This window comes from Manacus candei, unplaced genomic scaffold, assembly GCF_025592945.1.
Source record: "Manacus candei isolate 608988 ecotype Guabito, Panama unplaced genomic scaffold, ASM2559294v1 h1tg000015l, whole genome shotgun sequence".
In the NCBI taxonomy this organism is placed as follows: Eukaryota; Metazoa; Chordata; class Aves; order Passeriformes; family Pipridae; genus Manacus; species Manacus candei.
The window spans coordinates 5,457,350-5,478,222 of record NW_026138063.1 but is presented as its reverse complement, the minus strand read 5'-3'; the positions used below and the strand labels follow the sequence as shown (position 1 = coordinate 5,478,222).

The window sequence follows — 20,873 nt, the reverse complement described above, 5'->3', positions numbered from 1 at the left end:
TCAGGTTATCTTTTTTTCTTTGCCATTTTGTCCCCTTTTGTTGGTTTCTTCCTTCCTTCCTTTGAGCTGTGACATGGCCAAGAGCTGGGCAAGCGGCTCCCTCTGGTGCTGACACCAACGAGGCTCTCCAGATTTAACAGACCTTGCTTTCTGCATTTCAGTTTAGGATCTGATTATTGAAACTCAACATTATGCAAAACTGGCTTTGATAGTCTGTGGAATTGTTTATTTTCATAACTAGGTTTAGTTAAGCAGTGAAATTATATTCAGAGAGACAGTTCTGAAAGCACCACGCTACTCACTGTGGTATCATCACGTGGTATCTTACAGCCAAAGATAAGACAGGACTTATTGGTAGCATTTACACATAACCCCCTGCTTCGATTAAGAATCAGCTTGAATTTTTTAAATATATTTTGTGAATTAAAGTAAGACTGCAGCTCAAATATATTATCAGCCAAATGTCAAGTAACTTGCTGCACTAACACTAAACTCAACTTTTTGTGCTTAGAATTACATGTCTTGGCATTTGCACACATTTTAGTTCTACTAGAATTTTCACTCTCTGTGAAATTAAGTTGCTGTAGTACCACAGAAATTCTCTGAATTTCAGGTTACTTGACCCTATATAAAATATGGGGAAGAGTTGCAATAATTGGCATTGCGGATGTTTTCATCACAGCTCTATGACAGTGAAAGGTGTGTCACAATTTTCATTACATATTCCTAGTTATTCAAAGCTATTTTTAAAATGTGTAAAAAATGAGGCATATCATTGTCTATCTAGGAAGTTGTAATTCTCAGAGAAATATGTTTATATGCAAGGACAAAATGAAATTTTAAACACTTTTTAACAAAGTATTAGAAATCTAACTGGATTCTAACTCCTCATCACAAATGTTGATTTCTTTCACAAGTATGTTTATAATATATGTTTATAATAAATATTTTACTTTTCTTAAAGAAACAATCATTTTATGAATGGTCAGACCCATATACATAGGGATACTATGTTATGCTTTGTTATTTTGGAAGAAACATGCTTGAAAAGAATTAAGTATTGCTGTTTCACAAAAGCTGAACAACATCCATTGGGGTCCAACAAGATTTCCCTGTGTCAAACACTCCTCATTTTCAAAGGGCATTACAAAAGGGAAGGCTCACAAGAAGAGGGTTGTTCATTGCACTGCTGGTCACTGAACCAAGAATAGATGTCAGATGAAGAAAGAACTATGGATCCTCCATTAATAGGAGGTTTAATACTTTCTTGCTTCATCTACCAGAGTCTTTATACAAATTCTCCTCACTTTTGAACTATGCAGAGTTATACATAATGATTTGAAGAGGCAGCACTGTATTTTTTCCATCTGCAGTGAGCTGTCCAAGCATTCATTAATCCTCACAGCATCTCAGGGTAGTAGTTCAATTTATGGATGGGAAAACAAAATAGATTGAGTACCAGAATACATTTTAATGTAAGTGCCAAGCAAAGGAATGAGACTGAAAGTGCTCCCAGTGTTTCTTTCTTGTGGACAAGCTGCAGCAAAGGCCCTAGATTTTGGGTATGCTGCAAAAATTTGGCACAGTCTAATTGCTGCATCAGAGCCTCAGCAACTGGGTGAGGAGTGAGCATGGGAAAGCAAAATTCAAACTACCATCTCACTTTCATTTTATTTCAATACAAATTTCTACCTGGCTATGTCTTTCAGTAAAACTTCATCTGCTTTTAATTTTAATTGCCCAATAAATATGCTTAATTAAATCCAGTCCCAATTTTTTTGACTTCAGGAGTTTAGGGGTTTTTTATAATAAAGTCAAATATACCTCAGCTAGAGGTGATGCTTTATCAAAATAACAGATAAGACAACTCTGAATAATTGTTGAGCAAAAGAAAAGGTACGAGTCAAAAATAAATATCTGCAAGTATATCGCTATTTCCTTAAAATGAACTTCCACCATACTAAGTGCTGACAAATAACTGTATAAGCATTAACAAATTTTGTACTTCCAATTTCTGTTTCAAAATTCAGAAACCCCCTGTGCTGTTTTCTGGCAACTGGGATAGAAAATCTCCCATCCACTTCAGAGGAACAATACACAATCCCCCTTTTTTCCTTCCTCTGAATAATAAAGTTCCCCTTCGTAGGAAATGGATCAAATCCTAAATAAATAAATAAGCCTATCCAGTATTTATTTATCCCAGTACTTGGAAATTTTATGCTAATTGCAGTTCTGTCACTAAGGCTCAAGAAAACATCTTACAGTTGAGTTTATATTGTTTTACTGGAATTCACAAATAGAAGTGTTTTGTCTCCCAGCATTTCTCCCCTCTATACAGGATCTGAAGTTAGTCTTCTCACAGTATACAAAGTTAGGAAGTTGATTAACAATATAGCTGCAATTTATCATCACAAAATTCAATGTATCATCTTTTTTGACATGTGTCTTCTTTCTAGCTTCATTCTCCCTACTTTCAGTCCCGTCATCTTTCTCATCCTCCTCTTCCTACTGTGCAGGTGACCTGTCCAGCCTCTTCCTCCACATAAAAAAGGTATCTGAAGACTTCCCCCAAAACACAGTTCATCTCCTGAAGCACATTGCTTTTCTCTCTTGGGGGAAAAAAAAAATAAAGAGCATGGTGGGATTTATCTTCACATTGATAAAACTACAAAATTTCATTTTGGAAGTAAACCTTGAGGTAGATGCATACTTAGAAACCTAAAAGGCTTCAGATAATTTCTTTTTCCCTGACTTTGCAGAAAAGTTCTGCAGCCCACAAGACTCATGCACAAGTATTGCTGTTTCCTGGAAAGTTGCAGAAATCAACCTCACATCTGGTATCACAACAATCTGGTTGCTTCCATAACCAAAATTGGTCTCTTGTGAAACCTTATTCTTATTTATGCAAAACCATTGTCTTAACTGTTTGGAGACACAGCAGATTTCTGGCAATTACTCCTCTCCTCCACATGGACTTCCACAGACAGATGTTACAACTTAAAGCTTGGACCACCAATATATGGAGCCAAGGAGAAATTTCTCTTAGCTCTTACTCTGTGCACTGAGAAGCTGATTCAGTCCAAACTATCTCAGGAAGATGCAAATTTGCTGAAAGTAAGAGACAGAGCAGGTATGAGGAGCTCTGCAAGACTCTGAATGCTTCAGTCAACCTCCCAAGAGGAAAAAAAAAGAAAAACTGCAACACATTACTGGGCATGAGAAAGAGAGGAAATGCTTTCATCAGTGTTTCAGCTGGGAAAGAGTTTGTTTCAATGTACTAGACATAAATCTTTGGGAAAGCAGTTTCCATTAATTCTGGCATTTCTAAATGAAAACAAATACCATATGAAATGGTCACAACTCCAGTGTACTTTACTGAGCTCAGCCTGCTGACTCTGCTGGGATTGTAAGAGCATAAAGGTAACAGAATCTGGCTACATATCACACTTGGGTGCTCTGCACCTCCTGCTCTTTCAGATGGAGTTGCACCTCACAGTATGGATCACACAGCCAGCAGGACACATGGCTTGAAGGGGTTTGACAGTGGGCAGATCCCTGAGAGTGTCCCACTGCTCTATATAGTGGAGAGGTCATCACCTGAGCATCTTTGGCTGAGGCCAAACTGATGCCCCAGCATCTCCATAGGCATAAAATGAGCATTTGACATCCTATAGCATTCATGGAATTTGTAAAAACCACTATCAAAAGTAGGTAAATTTTGGTATCCACACTTCTGTTTCTTTCAGTGAAGCATATTTCTGCCAGATATCAATAGTTTTGTCTCTTTAAGTATTCATTTTTCTTCCTCAGTAACATTTGCAACTTTTGCAGAAGTTTCATACCCATCTAGTGGCTACAGCCTAGAACTGAGCAACAAAGGCCACAGGTCCCATACTTAATCTGACTACTGAACCACTGCACAATCTCAGATTAGTCACCTACTTCAGGTGCTTTCCATCAGAAATAATTGGGATTTTGGTAGCTGCTCACATCTGAAAAGCACTATGAGATTTCAAGTAAATTTGAAGCATGATCAAACAGTACTATTAGTAACTGCATGAACATGTGTGGAAAACTCAATCTCTGGTTTTCCACTGCAAAATTACCAGCTCCCATCCTGTGGATTAATGTACAAGGGTCCTGTATTACTGTGTACCATCTGAAAAAAACCCTCCTCTAGCTAATTTAACAGCAAGATCTAAATAGGAAGTGCATTGTACCTGTACCAGAACTTATGGTTGGAGATTTAATTTGCCATTCATCTTGATCAGCAACAGACTGCACCCAGTCACAAAACACTGTGTTGACCTATGAACTTGAGCATTTGCTTGCAACTCACAGTTGCTTAAGGAATTATCATTATTACAGTGTGTGGGGAGAAGCATGTTCAAATAGAAAAACAAACAAGAAAATAAACAAGGAATTTATTCAAGCAATGACCTGTCAATTCCAGAACTAGATTATGCTCAAATGAACAGAAGATACAAGCAATAATGAACAGTAGCAAGGATACAGACAACTCTCCTAGTGATTCACCAGTTCAGTTCTCTAAATGTTCCTGATGCTCAGAGGAAAGACATTTTAAAAGCTCAAATGCAAGTCTGTTCTCATTGAGTAGCTGTTCCTTGGCAAAGAAGGAATGACAGGGGCTGTACTGGTGACACAACAGGAAACACTCGTTGACCCTTTCCAGCTTATGGACATAAACAGTAAACTTTCTAACACTCATGAATTAACCTTAAATGAGAAATATTGGCATCAGAGTTACCATCTAAATTGCCTGATTGCACAGTCAGAAATTCTTATTGAATACATCTTTATGTAAAGATTCATGAACTCTATGGAAATTTTTGCCTGAATAAGGAGAGTGTGACCGAACTCAGCATCTCTGAAATACTTCATGCTAATAAAACACTCCTTTCAGAGGGGCTCAGAGAAAGCACTAAAATCTACATACATTTCATGAAATAACTTCTTAGATTTGGTTCTATTAACTTTGCTCAAATGCCTACTCAGCAGCCACAAGAATTTCAATCTTACCAGACTGATAAAAAAAAGAAAAATCAAAAGCCATGGTAACCATTTCTGAGAGACTCAGCATATCTATATAAGGGTATTATGTTCAGCAACTATTGACCCCATCGTATGGTGAACTGAACCTGCACCTGTTCAATCTCTGATTGATGTTTTTTCACAATGAATGATTTATGGGCAGCAACTAAATGAGGGTCTAACTGAACACACAGTGAGCCATGTAGATGATATACATAATATATCATGTATATACGTGTGTAACATCACCAGTTGCAAACCACATTAAAGACTGTCAAAGGTAGTGGAAAGAAAACTCAATTAAACGTAAGCCCTGTGGCTTAACAATTCTGTTAGAACAGCCAAACTTGAGTCCTTTCCTCATAGCACGTTTCCCTCCATAAGGAGAACAGCATTATTTTATTCCAGCCTTTTCAGTACATCTTGACTGTAAATAACAGACGAAAAAAAAATGTGATCATGAAAGCTGAAGGTGGAAATAAAGCAACAGAAAAGGATAACATGAAAGAGGAGCTTTCCTCACAGCACTGCAGGAACACTGCTATATTCTGCTGAAGGATTGAACTCCACAGCTCCTGCTTATTTCTAAGAGGATTTAAAAAGCTGATGATAGAGTCATCAAGATAAAATAAAAAAAAAAGGAAAAAAAAAAGGAACCAACCTCATTTGCTTGTCTTTTAATCAAAACATGTAATCAGAAGGCCTAAGTGATGATTACCTCCTGCTTTCAACAAAAGTGACTGAAGCAGCCTGTTAAATGGGTTTTCCCTCTTTCCAGTGCTGGGGAAGGTGTCGCTTCACCACACAGGTATGTTCATGCACTACACTCAGTTCCCAATCATCTGATCTGTTCCTGTATTTACAGAGGAGAGGACAGCAGTTGTCTACAGCTAAGGCACCCTGTAGGAGTTCAGTAAACAGGGGCCCATATCAAGAAAGCCACTTCTTAGTAATGGCACCTTTATTAGCACAAACATGTTCACAACTGTTAGTGCAATTAATTATAAGGACGAGGAGATACCCAGCAAAAGGCTAAAAATTGCTTTTGCTGGAACACAATTCATTTAGATGATTTATGGAGTTCTTTATTGTTAGCGTCACAAGAGCTTTTTCAAAACAAGAGAAATCATTAAATCCCATAAAACACGGGCTATCGCTGCAGTTAGCTGGTAATTGATATCCTTGCTCGTGCCATTTATATCCCTAAATGGAGCTGATAAAACAAAAATTAGTAAAGCGTGCTGATGGAGAGCAGCCTGCAGCATCCCAGATGGAAGCAGGGGATCCTTCCCTCCCTTCCAGTCACCCGTTAGGAATCGCTCCCCCCATGCACCCCACGAGCCAGAAATCAGGCTCAGCCCCGGGGAACTGCTGGTGAGAGGGAGGGAAGAGGGAGGGAAGTTAATTTGCTTTTAGAGGAAGAACCCGATTATTATATCCCCCCCCCCTCGGTTTTCCCTGGGGGAATTTTAACTACTTCTCTCTCCTTTTTAGAGGTAAATTGAAAAAAAAAAATCTTTTGTGTTGCAGTGTTCTATTGGTTTGGTGTTCTGGTTTGTTTTTTTTTTTTTTTCAGGAATCCTGGTGGGTGGTGAAAGTGCAAGATAAGAAATAATTTTAAACAGAGGATTGGTGGTTTTAAGCAGTTACCAAATAACAGCCAAAACATGTGCACAGTCAAGAAACTCCCAAATTCAGAGCAAGCAGGGAGAAGGAATGTGTGTTTTAGTGATGGAAAGCAATCAGGCATATTAGAAAAGACTCAGAAGGACAAGAGAACAGCACCAAAAAATGCAAATAAATCGGCTCAGACTCTATGGAGAAAAAAAAAAAGGAGAGAAGCTTCTGCTGATAACCCTGAGCAAATGCTGCTGCCTCAAAGACAGAAATAGCTCCCTTACCTTATTCCTAATCCTTGCTTGCACCTGCTCTGCAATCATAAATACTTCGAGGTGCTTAACATGGAGCTAAATTGATGGCTGAATTTAAGAATTTCTTCGTACACCTCATTTACAGATTCGAAAGGAGATTTTTAGGATCGTCCTCCTCAGTATCCATTAGCTTCCCAAAGAATCCCAATTTTCTTGGGGGAAAAAAAAAAAAAGGCAAAACCCCACAATATGTCTATATACAACCGGGCACTGTAGTAGATCCAAAAAACCGGGAGCGGGGGAATCTGAGAGGTGTCACTACAAACTTGGCAAGCAGAACGTATCCTCAGCAGGAAGGAGACAGAGAGAAAGAGAGGAGGAAAAAAAAAAAAAAAAAACCTGCAAAATACAAAATTCCCAGGGAGATTTTGAAGGAAAGGAGGAAGAAAGAAAGAAAAAAAAAAAAAAAAAGAGGCAGGGAGGCAAGACGCGTGAGGAGAGCACAAATGGGATGGCGGGATCTCTCCCAGCCAGCCGTCCATCCATCCGTCAGCCAAGTGAGCAGCCGCCCCCCGCGCCGCCGCTGCGGTGCGGCCCCGCTCCGCTCCCCGCGCCTCCTGCGCGCACACGCGCGCTCGCACCGCGCCGGGCGCGCCCCCGCGGGCTGGGCGCGCTCCCCGCAGGGTCCCCGCCGTGCGCGGGGGGATGCGCGCCCCCGCCCCGCGCGTCACAGGTGATGCTCAGCACAGCCGCGGGTGCGGGAGCAGCCGCGCAAAGTTTGCCCCGGTCTCCCCTGTTTTAGGGTTGGGGGGGGGTTCCCCTCTTCTCTTCCCCCGTGCTCAAGCCGGAGCTGGATGCGGTCTGTTCCCCGCGCTGGGGGTGTGGGCTTCGCTTCTGCCTCTCACCTCTCCCTCCCTTCGCATCTCCCTCCTTCCCAAACCCCCTGCATTTCCCAAGGCAGCCCAGCCACAAGCAGGCTGGGCTAGGAAAGGTCAGAGGCTGCTGCCTCAGTGCTGAAAGCCCTGGGTGCAAACACTCCCCAGGCATCTCTTCCTAGCAGGGCTGGCAGCCCTGGCACTCTGGATTCACTTCCCATGCCCACATCCACCACCCCAACCTGTCAGGTCAGCCAACAGGCCATAGGTGCAGGCACATCACCTCCCACCTCTTATTTCCCCTCTCTCTTTTTTCCCCCCTGACCTGGTACAGATTTCATCTCAGACTTTCCAAGACCTTTAATTATTCTATTAATGTACACCCATAAATCTTCCAGAGCAGCATTTCATTAGGCAAACATCAATATACGGTCCAGAGATGTAAACAGAGGCACCAAGGGCTAGAGAGGGAGCAAATTACACGCTGAAGGCATAGCAAAAGCTAAACCAGAATTGTTCAGTCTTGTTTTCCAGGGCTTTTCTAGGGAAATTATTCCATGATTTATTTTTTTTTAATTTAAAAAAAAAGTTCCATGGGAACAACTCGTGTCAGTAGATCACCAGGTTAGTGGAGCAAACCCCAGCTTTACACCACCATAACAAGTCTCTCCTGAGAGCCCTTCCCAGCTTGCAGTTACATTAGTGAGGGAAAACAACATATAAAGTTCACAAGCATTTTAACTACTAGTGGTTTACAGTCATCTCATTTACATATTTAAACAAATGAAAAGCAGGTGTTTGGGTTTTTTTCCTCGACAAATCAGGAATCACAAATGGCACCCTGAGTGGAGGACACAAAATATGGATCCATCCAACCTAGGGCAGAAAAAGATCAAGGGAAACAGACCTCCTGGCTCACAGTTGGGTGATCACACATACATGTAGTGTACAGGTAGTGGGATTTATCCCTTGTTTTATCCCTCACAAGGTGCATGGAAGAGGATAGCAGGGATATGCCAGCAGATGGATGTGAAAGAACTTTAAGGGAAGTAGGAAATTCAAAGCAGATCTTAAATACGGGTGCGGAGGAGGCAGAGACAAGGAGAGGGTGAGGCAAAAGGTGTAGTGAGGTCCTCCTAGGCAAGGTGGAAGGATGGGAAAAGAGAGGTGAGGAGTCAACTCTTTAGGGCTTCCTCAACTGGAAAATATGTCCTTGTGAAGGACTATTTCTCATACTGTTTTCCAGTGAGGAAATCAAAATCACATCCCAGCAATTGCATATCTTCTGGTTGAATTTTGAAGGTGAGGGTGAAGGGCGTTAAAATCTCTTAACACCTTTATTTCTGACAAAAGAAGAAAAAAATCCCTAAGAATAAAGGATTAGTTTAAAGCTGAGTCCAGGAAAGATTCTTCAAAATTCTTCTTTACACAGTAAAAGCCAAATACCACTCCTGAAAAATTGGTGCAAGTGGAAGGACAGTTTTATTCCATAATGCCAGTGCTGGATGCAGAGCCATCTGGAAATCCTATAGAGATTCCAAAGACAGCACCTGCCTGCGGAACACAGTGTAGTTTTGAAGTCCTCAAGCCAGTGTGACTTAACAGGGTTCCAACCCAGAATGCTTCTCCCAAAGTTCAGTGCATGAAAATATTTGGTTTGTTTCTGTTTTCAAATCAAACAAGACCTTGATTTATCCTCTAGAGAAACGAATGTGACTTTGGAATATGCAGTCTCATCTTTAGCCCCTGTTCCAATGGCTACGACAGCAAGGGCAGATGCTCCCATCTGCTTTGTGGCACTGGGTGGAGCAGAACAAGCCAGTGCCCCCAAAATGGGTTGGCAGATTTAACACCTCTACCACACCTGTGAGGGTCTCTGGGGAAGGCAGCCCCCTCCCCACACATGCACCTCACACAGCGCTGTACCCAACCAAAATACTTCCACACGAGCGGCAATGGCCATTTTTAGGAGAGAGGGCCTGCAGAGAGAGCTGGGAGCAGCTGTTCTGTACAGCATGGTGCCTTCTGCAGTATGTGATTTTCAGCTGGAAATCGGTACGGTTCTTTTAGCTCAGGAAAATGGGAGATCAGCCCTTCACCTTCAGTCCCACAGGAGAAAGCACTACTGGTGGCAAGAGAGGCTCTGCCCTGGAGCAGAAGGGAATGGGAAGGCAGATGTAAGGGAGAGCTCTGAGTGTCTGAATGGTAAGTCATAGACATTTTTGAAGTGATTATTAATTTGGTATTCCCATCTTGAGAAGTGGATTTAACCTTCTGGCCAGTGAATTATCTACATAATCCCCACCACTGCAATACCTGAATACCTTAAGAGCTTTAAACTGGGCATCCAGGTGATCAAGTTCCCAAAGTCTACATGTAAGTCTGGCAGCTTCACACTCGCTCAGGTTCTCCTGCTGGTGGAAACTCAAATGTAACACGGTCTCACATATCAGTTCTACCTTTCAGAATGAGGGTGATTTGTCAGGATTAGCCTCAGGGGTATTTCTAATACCTTCCCTTTACTTGCAGTGATTAAACAGGATTGAAAACATCTTCCAGACCCTTCTAACTCCTGTATCTTTTCCTGAGGATTTATATGGAAGGAGAGATGCTGTAATGCAGCAAGTAGCTAATAGATCTCACAAGGACAACATGAAGTCATTTTATTAATACAAGTTTAACCTTCCCCAGCTTGCAGTAGTAGCTCTGTTACCATGTGGCTCTTGCTACATTAACACTCAACCAGAACCACCCCACCAAAATTTATGAAGAATAATGGAAAATAATTCTATGGTTTACTGACCAAAAGTAAGGAGAGAAGACTTCCACACTTAATGTAATCATCTCTGTTTCTGTGAAACAGAGGAAATGAAGGTGCCCTAAACATGACAAACAGAAAATGATATGTACAAAAATAGGGGAAGAGAACTGCATAATAAAGCCATCTTTTGTGACTGTCCAAGGGAGACTGAAAAGGCTGAAAATGAATTGCAGCAAAGATGACTTTGAAAAGAAATCGTCAGCTTGGTTAGCTCCCAAATTCACATCCTCATCCACAATCTTAGACTAAAAGCAAAATGCAGATGCCCAGGAGTTCTGAGGCATAGGACAAGACCTTTATGTTTTCCTTCTGGGTTTGTTACTTATTCACTGTATGATTGTGGCCTAAAGTTTTCATTACAGGAGGAGTTACATTCATAAGAAATATATAATTATGCATATGAAATATCAATAAGTTATTGGCAAATATATTAAAGGGCATAAGCTTCAGACCTTGTACTCTATAAAAATGGTTTGATTTTCAAAGGTGCTGGGCAGCTAAAGACCTCCTGGCAGTAAAACATGGAAAAGTGAAAGACAACTTATCTCAGAAAAAATACCCAACAGCTTCTTAAAGTGCTCATACTTAAACTTTACTTTCCATATTCCTTTTCTTTCTTTTGATTATAAACTTTTATTTCACCTTCTATGAATAGTCCATATTAATCTCTAAAACAAATCTTATAATGACTCAGGTAGAAGGAGGTGTGATTCCAAAGGTATTCTGTGTTTTTGTCCTTGAACAGAATCTAAGATCCATTGGGAGTAATAGAATGGTTGAAATATTGAGGTGTTAAGATGTCAAGGAAATTTATAAGTTACTAGTGTGGAAAATTAAAAAGCTTATTTTAATTATTTTAATCTATTCTGAGATTATTGTTAATATCAAAACAGTTGTTACCAAGAGTTAAATTAAGAGATTGAGTAAGCTTACAGGGAACCTCAAATAGTCACTGAAATATTGTTCTACAAATATAATGGAATACATAGAACATGCTACAAGAAAATATTCCTGCATTTAGTGGCCAGTGTTTTAACAGTGTGAAGACATTTTCTTCCTTCTTTAGGTGTCAAGGGGCCCTTACTGAATACCAGGAAAAGAATAAATGAAAACATTAAAATAAAGAAATTGCAAATATTTTAGAGCTGGGATCCTGGGGCACCCCGAGGTGATTTGTCTTTTTCACCTTTACTTCAGTGATCTAGCTACTGCTCTTTTTTCCCATGTAAGTATTAGGGTTCAAAGACACATGATATATATGTCTCCTCTTTAGACTCATGCAACTCCTCATAATATGAAACAACAGTGTAGTCCTTAGGTCAGCTCTGTCAAAAAGCTGAATTTCTTCATGAACTATATGTACAGTTAGGAAAAAAAAAGAAAAGATTTCTTATGGACTTGATTTGCCTCCTATACAGTCAGAACTCTGTAGTGCCCCATTACAGGTTTCAGGTATTGAAACCAGATATTCGAAACAAACCTCACAGATTAATATTTTGCCAGCAAGGCAAATTGAAACTTCACAGGATTTTTCAAAGCTTTTCACTTTGGCCATTTCCATCACGATCACAGTAGCACCTCTTGCACCAGACACAGCCTTGTGAGTAGACCCAGCCAGCACTAGTCACTAACAACCAAAACACCAAAATAAGTCCCTACATTTTTAGTATTATATTTCAATACATTTATATTTAGAAAAACAGTTAAACATGTTTTCATTTGACAAATCTCTACAAGCACAAATTGACACCAGTAGTTTTCAAGCATAGGACATGACCCTGTGAGGTGTTGGTGATTTCCCTACCTGGGGAAATTTCCCTATCTGGTTCCCACAAAGGACTCTGTTAATAAACAAATCAAGGTCAAATTTGATCTCACTCAAAATAAATCTTCTTTTGTATTCTCATTTTAAATCACATATCTTAAATTTCAGACTGGCCAGTAGCTAAACTTTTTCTCCTTCTTTATTAATGATGAACAAGTTCAGCTCCTCATCAGTGAATACAATATGGAATTCCAAAACTGTACAAGAACTCATGGACAGAAAACAAAGTTTTCTGTCTGCACTTCTTGTCACACAACCAAATCTAATATTAAACACATAGTTAAGTCATGCAGATGCAAGTAAATCTCAGTGTTATTCCCCTGACCATGAATTTGACGTAACTTCTAGCAGGGTAGTTTGAGGACTCTGAGATACACTCTTTTGTGATACTTGAAATATCTTAATACTCTCCTGGAATAAAGCAGTGCTAATACTTAAAAAAAAAAAAAAAAAAAGGGTCTCTAAAAATTCAGTTACCATGATAGGAAAGGGAGGAAGCCACAGTGACTATGAAATCACTTTTCAAGACCACCAGTATGGCATGTGTATAGCAGAAAACAGAGCACTCAAAACCAAAGTAGGAAATATCTACCCAGGTTTAAAATATCACACAACATTCTTTGGTCTTTTCCCACTTTCTCAAACATTTTTGGCTGTCAAAAGTCTTATTTCCATATCTGAGACTACTAGGTCTACTGGATGTGAAGGAGTCATGATTATCCTTAAAGTGTGTCTGACATCGCTATTAATGCTTTAAACTTGCTACCCGTGCATTTTTGCAATTTCATCCTTTTAGCAGAACTGACACATACAAAAGCTATGAAAACTCAAAGTATTAATCTCCAAAAGCATATGTGTAGTGATTACTTAACCAATAGGATGTTTTTTCAGTTCATCTACAAGTTGGCTCAGCAACAGTACAATATTAATAATACTTGAGCTTATACTTTTACAACCTGTTCTGCATTTCTCCCATCTGTCGATAGACTAAAATTATGTTTACAGAATCACTCATTTTCTAACCTTTTTTTTAATTCACCCAAGACAACTCAGAAACATTTTTTTTCCTCAAGTGACTGCAAAACCCCAAAACTTCAGGCTCAGCTCAGTTTTAAGAGCTGTTGATATAATTGTGAAGTAGCTCCCTCAATTTGAAAAGGGTTATTTATCCTGTAATGAGTGAGAAAAAATTTTCCTCTCATTACTATTCCAATTAAAAATATACCTTTAGTTTAGTTCCCTATTTTTCTTGCCAAACTACAACTTGAGGCAATGCTAGGGTCTGGTACAACATTAGTAGATTTATGTACATAGAAAATTGCAAATATTCAATGGGGAAGAACACAGTCATCTGTGATCTGCCTTGTGAACCTGAACCCTCTGGGATGCCCAAATGGAAGAGCAAGAAAGAAATAATTAAGTGCTGGGTGCTACCCACTAATATTTGGATAATCCACTGGCTACAGTGCCATATTACCCTCCAAAACACTGAGTCTCCAAGGTCCCAGACTCATCTCTGTACCAAAATCACTGTAATTTTACACATTAATTTTTTTGTGTAGTCAGAATCAGGGAAGTGGAGAAGTCTATTCACTTCAAGACTCTGAATCCTGCATGTGGCAGGGGGACATTTTCATGTAAAAATTAAATCTTCACAAAAAGCTCTCAGAGCTACAACTTAGGCCAGTGTTTTTACTCCCATTCAGTAGACTTGCCAGAGAAAACAGTGGTTTAAAAATTGTTCAAGGACCTCAAGATTTGGCCCCAAATCAATGTGTATACACATGACTTCATTTACAACTATGTTTTTATGCCAGATTTAATGTCAACAGCCTAACGGTGCGTTGGATTTCATTTATAGGACTTATTAATTTTTATCTAATGAACAATTTCACAAGGCAATTTAGATGATTACGACTGTGAAATGTTTGCAGTGAGGACCAGATCTTGCCAGCCTTGCTTGCCTGTAGTGCCACTTACATCAAAAGTAATTGAAAACAATTGTACAGTAAAAGCACCAAAACAAACAAGTTCAAAAATGCTTAGTCTACAAGAGAAAAGGAAGCAGAGTAGGTATCTCAGTCAGTTCTGAGCCATGTGTTGTCTCAATACAGATCTGTACAGATGAACTAACTGTAGTAAACTGGAGTAAACACTTAAAGGAAGAAGCACAACACACAGATGTGGGGCCTTCGGGTAAGAGCTGTCAACGTGTTGACATAGTTACAACAGATTGTCCCTGTGACAAAACACCCTTTGGTTACAGGAGGAATGAGGCCAAAGTTAAACATCTTAAGTATCTCACCTTCTCCCTTCAAAAAATTTGAAAATTAAAGCCAGGGACATCTCCTCAGTTACGTACCATAATGAACCAAACAGTGGCTTATTTACCAAAAAGATCATCTCCTGAGTAATGTTTGTTCATTTTTTTATTTTTGGTAATAGGACATTGCTTTCTCCTTCTGATCTTGGAATTATACTACAAAGCTTCCCATTTATAATTAATTACATTTTTGAGATATTTTTTGCTTAGGTGGCAAGAATCTTCCCAGCACCAGTGCCCAAAAACAATTAGCAGCATCCTGTTCAGTTTGTTTCCAACTCCCCTTCACCCTCCATCCAGCAATAATTATATTTCTTTTCCCTGTTTCAGAAAATAGAGATTGTTTGCCATAAAATTAGCTTGATGTGATTCAAAAGGAAATGCAAAGCATTTTATAAGGAGTCAGAGAGAGAGAGTCTGCATTTGTGAGCAGAGGACGGGGAAGACTTGTGCTTTCAGCCAGGGGAAGCTTCATCACAAGTTAAGTTTTGTTTTCTTTACTTGCTGCAGCACAATGACAGCTTTGACAGACATATGGGTTGTTTAGAATTGTAAAGGCTTTTTTAATTTAAAGTGCTTCAGGAATATATCTAGCTGCAGTATATGACGTAGGCACTTTTTATTTAGCTGTATTCTGCTAAATGTGGTTTGTAATTGGAACACCTTTCAGTCTAGGCATAGGAAAATCTATTTCAGTCTCCTTCTACATTGCTGAGCTGCTCTGGCAGCAGGTCCTATCAAGGCCACACATGTTATGCTGCACATCAACATGCATTTCAACACCATGCATATTATTCTCATTTATTTCTACGGGAACAGGAAGATACTTAAGGCTGTCCCATCTCTCAGCAGACAACCAAAACCTCAAGGTCTTTGTGTCATTTAAGCCTTCCAAAAAGAAAGAATGGATAAAGGTCACTCCAAGCTCTTGGTTTTTCAGGTTTTGTCTTGTTGCCAGGGTTGTGGTTCCAGGTCTGTTACGATGCTGTAAGGTTTTGCTTTAAAGTGCCACACTCTGCCATCATGGGCCTGGTGTGCATTGTAGTTGTTACCCATGTCACATCTTTTGCTTAATTTAAAAATGTGTTGACTTGGATCTTCAGGGTTTTTGATGTCAGATCTGTACACTTTGGGACAGATCCTGATTTCAATCACATTGTATAACACCCAGAGTAAAGCCATTTGCTTGAGTGGAATTCTACTAGATGACACAAGCATTGCTGAGATGAGACTGTGGCTGATTGTCAGATCTTCAAACCAAATGGTGTTCTTTCTGGCTCCTGCATTAGTCATGGCCAGGTAAGATGTTGCAGCTCTAAACTCTATTAGTTCAGAATGCAGAAACAACCTCATGCTGCAGATAAGAGACGGAAAAACACTACGCTTGTAAACAGTTAAGTACTGCTAACTAAACCAGAACAGAGCTTGGGTTCTCTTTGCCCAAGCATTACTGGTTCTACCAGCAGGATATAAAACACATACAAAAATGAAATGGTGACCAAACACAACCAAATGCCCAGAGAAAAATTTCCAGGAAGAAAGGAGGCCGTGTTTTCCACTGACTTGGACAGTGGTTCCTCCTGTTCTGAGATGTACAATCTTACAGACTAAGCATAAAGCCTTTCCTTCAGCAGAGGAGGGAACAGCACAGCTCCCACCTTATGTCAATCCTTCATATTCCCCTCCTATCACCTACCCTGTAACTGCACCCTTGCAGACATTATTTATTTAGAGCTTTAACAACATGTGGCCCTATAGTAGCCACCCATCCTAACAATTCCATATTATTGTGTTGAGTGGAAGGTCTTGTAAGACATCCTGGCATCGCTAGTATTTAGAGGGCTTTTGCATCTTCACCATTAATAGCTTTGATTTAAGAGCCCACATAGTACCTCATTTAAAGGGTCAACTAGAAATTTCTCCTGTGGTGCTTCAGGTATTTTTTCTTCGGAAAAATCCCTTTGAGAGCTGGTGCTATCTGGTACAGGGTGAAGGAACAGCTGCTTTGTGTAGATCTTGGCATCAAAGACTGCTACTTGGTTGTCAGTGAATTAACACTATATTAGAAAGGAGGAAAATAAAAGAAAAAAAAAGACAGAAAAGGCTCATCTATAAGAACATTGGACCGAGTAGAGACAGGATAGATAAAAAAGAACTGTGAGAATGAAGCAAAAGTTACACTCTGACTTTTCTTTGAAAATTTAAAAATATCTTCTGCATGAACAAGAGTCTCCTGGGTGCCAGCTTCAGAAGTACCTTAAAGAAAATTCTCATGTCATTTGTGGTTGATGTAATGTAAGAATCCTTTCTTACAGTCTTTCAGTGAGATACAGGGTAGAAAACTGGACTCCCACTCACAGGTAGATTTTTTTTTTTTCCCTTTGCACACTTGTCAAAGAATATGTCTTTTCCTCTTCAAATAAATAGAGCCTATTCACAGAAATTCTGTGAGCAGAGCCTCCATTTCTCCATCAGTGAGACAAAGGCAATGTCTGGAGTGTTTCAAAAGACTTATTAATAAGCAGTTATAAACACTAAGTTTAGATAAACATAGTCAAATAATGATTATTAATTCTGTAAGAATTATGTGGGGTCACACAGATTTTCCCAACAGATGATTTATTTCCCACCCCCCCCTCCATTAACAAAACTACATAGGTTGGCCTTGTAATTCTGAGTTTGTAATCAAGTCTGCATTCAAAGGCAAAAGGCCAGATAATCCTGGCAAGCTTCTGCAGTGCCTCTGAACTCATTTGTTGCCAGGATTGTGCTGCAGATTTTTATTTTATTTTATTTTATTTTTAAACAATTTATAATAAAATACCCAACAAGTACTTTTGCCAGGGCATGGCTCACATTTTTCTCCTTAAGAAGCCCTTATACCCTTCTGGGCTCTGCTAACTGAGAAAGATAGCCTACTGCTTTTACTCAGCCAAAAATTGCCAAGCGTCAGAGATACAGCAGGAAGAACATTTTGCTGCTTCTGTCACTCCCAACAAAATCTCTAACATTTTGTTTTATTTAATGGCTTCACTTTTCATAAGATGATTCAAACCCCTATAGGGGACCTACATTAGTCTGCTGACATTTTTCTGCTAGTGTAATTATTATGTCCTTCTACGGTCTGCTTTTCATCTGCGCAGAATTTCTCCCTGGCACAGAAGAGTTCAGCTAAAGACCTCAAGGTAGAGAACTGGAAAAGCCAGAACAGCTCTTCAGCATAAGGTAAGGTGGAGGGAAACTTATTTGGTATAACTGGGCATGTGCTGGGATGCCTGGCAGCCAACAGCAGATGGACACAATGCAACTGAGAAGAAAAACCCTTCCTACAGTTAAAAAAAATACTGGGGCTGAGAATAGGCATGTTTACTTTTCCTTTACACTCCACTAGGCAAAATATGTTGCATATTTCAGCCACCTAAATTATAACAGGAATGGATATTTCTGACACAGTACATACTGCAGGATATACCTGTACATCACCCCATTAATCATAAACCATAACAATTGGATTACTCCATGCAAAGGCCAACCCTACTGTTTTGTTTTCAAAACAAAGGTTTTTAAAGAAAGAAATAGACCCCATTTGGATCCTAATGTCATTATAATATATATGGGTAACTGCTAAATGCTTAGGGGTTGAGCTTTGGTGTTTTTAAGGACAATCACATCTAGACTAGGCTGTACTTTTAAGCCAAGGTTACAGCTAGCCCCTCAAACACGTGTCTTGTTGCTAAGCAGGTGCAGATCTGAAATCAGAATAGAGCACTGGGGATATAAAGAAAGCAAATCCACCTACTCAGATTTAAAGACAATATTGCCTTGGTAACAGGTAACACATGTGAAGTACGTGGTTAATTACGGCTTCCAGTTATAACAGCGACAAAACAGAAATGAAAATGAGAAGCACTGTAGCAAAATATAGACAGCCCTTAAGAATCAGATAGCTTAAAACACACTAGTATACACCACTAAGCAATTGAAGAGGCAACTGTGTAGGTCAGATGGAGACAATGAACAGAAGTCTGGAAAACTTAGTTGACAGGAGTGCTCTCAACAGGATAGGAAATGATTCAAAGAGCTCATGCCCTGCTCACTGGTGAGTGAGAGGAGGAGTAAGGGGATGAGAAGATGAAGTTCTCTGAAGCTATTTAAAAGGAAGAATGCAACTGCATCCACAGTTTTTAAATTCTTCACTGCCATTATGTATGAGGCTTATACAACGCTGAAGTGGACACAGATACCGGTGGTGAACACCTTTTGTTCTTCCTTCCTCACCAAGTGACTGACCTCACCTGCCCCCCTTGGAAAAAGCACAAGATGTGTGCACAAGGCTAAGCATTATGGAGCTCGAAGAAATGAAACAAGGTTCCTTTGGCACAATAAGCAAACACTTTGACAGCAAGAAATGGAATATGAAAACAATCACATAAATAACAGTAGATGAAAGAGAGCCAGTTTGCACAGTGGAGCCCACAGGTCACTAAAATTAAAGGTTGAAGAAGAGGCCAGTGAGTTTTCTGTAAATGTTAAAGTCTGAACAATACTGCAATAAAAGCAGACTTAGATTTGAAAATCTAAAAGCATATATAACCTAAAGAAAGGAGCAATGTCTCTCTCTACTTGTTACATTGCTGGATATTAGATTCCCATTATATTCATACCAGACAGATCTCTTGACTCACATTTAACTAACAAATAAGTAACTTTTTAAAGCTCTATCTAATTAGACAGGAAGCTTTGAAATAGAAAATATTTCCATTTATGATACACAATATCTACCCCAATCCACCTACAAGGTGGATTGATTTTTTCAAAAACTTTTCTTTACAGAAAATGATGTACATCCATTCCCTATTTAGGGACATTTTGTTCAGATATTGCATTGATACTTGTGACCTGTGCCATGCACCTATGGACTGAAAGGATTTACTTGTATTAAAAGATCATACCATGTCCATGAGCAGCACATAAGTAACACTTACCCACAAAAACACATACCCACTTTAACCTAGTTTGGGGGAAGACTACTAAAAAGTCAAAACAAAACAGGCTCATGGTATCTAAAGCCAAGCTGCTTATGTGCTGAAATGTTGAATCAGGTGTCTCATTCCTTGCACATTTTTATTCAGTGCTTTTGTTACTCTCTAAAAGGGATGATAATAAATACTTGCCAGAGTCACAGAAGTCTGACCAGGACTGATGGGGTTTTGCAGAGGTCTCTGATAGCTTGTGGTAGTAGGCATGACCCATAATTCTGGGGTTAAGCTAAAGTTGACCCAGTAGCCTGCAGTCGAAAGAGAGGATCAATCTATCCAGTCACAAATCTTTTAAGACAGCCAACTGGTTTTGGATGTTTTCAGAGTCACACTGATAAAATATCAGCCATATTCTCTTACTCTGAACTATTTATGTAACTCCACAGCAGAGCTTTTCAGTAGATGCAGAAATCTAGTTATTGATCACTTGTAATGCTTAATTCAATTCTGAGAGGAAATGGCCTACATTTCATGGATACATTTCATTAAAAGGCTATTTAGTCATTTTGCATTTTGTAAATGCTTTAGCAGAGAGATATCAATGCCAGCTCGCAGGCTAGTATGATGAATTGGAAGATTTGTTACCAGTCTCCAACCAAATGTGAGCAAAATGAGTTAGTACACTGTGATCTCCTAACATAATTAATAGAATCACAGGAGAATAGGGAAAGAATGGACCCAGGAAGGTCATTATGTGTATCTCCTTTGCCTTAAGGGAGGCTCAGAAAAATTTACATTACATCAGACAAAAAGTTTGTCTAATTCAATAGTTAAAGATCTCTAATGACACTTTACAGGCACCTCAGAAAAATCTGCATCATTAGAAAGTTTGCAGCAAATTCCTTTTATTGTCTAGTCTGAATCTTTTTTTGCTGCAGTCGATGCTCATTGCAACCTGCCCTGTCACCTGGAATACAGAAAACAGCTGGGACCCTTCTTTCCCACAAGATCCTTAAAGTTTTCAGAAACTATGTATTCCTTTATCAGCTTTCACTTCCTCCATCCTCTAAGTTACTTCTAGTTTGTGTCATTCAGTCAGTCATTACATACCTTGTTCATGAGGCTCT

At 39.5% G+C, this 20,873-nt stretch overlaps 1 protein-coding gene across 1 annotated transcript in view; it reads right to left on the bottom strand.

Moving 5' to 3' along the window:
- Positions 1-7,160, bottom strand: part of NLGN1 (neuroligin 1) — a 416,929-nt gene extending 409,769 nt beyond the window's left edge. The window contains exon 1 of the mRNA XM_051781714.1: positions 6,954-7,160. The gene's annotated coding sequence lies outside the window, so the exon portion shown is untranslated. The remainder of the gene's footprint in view (positions 1-6,953) is intronic.
- Positions 7,161-20,873: the final 13,713 nt, after the last annotated feature.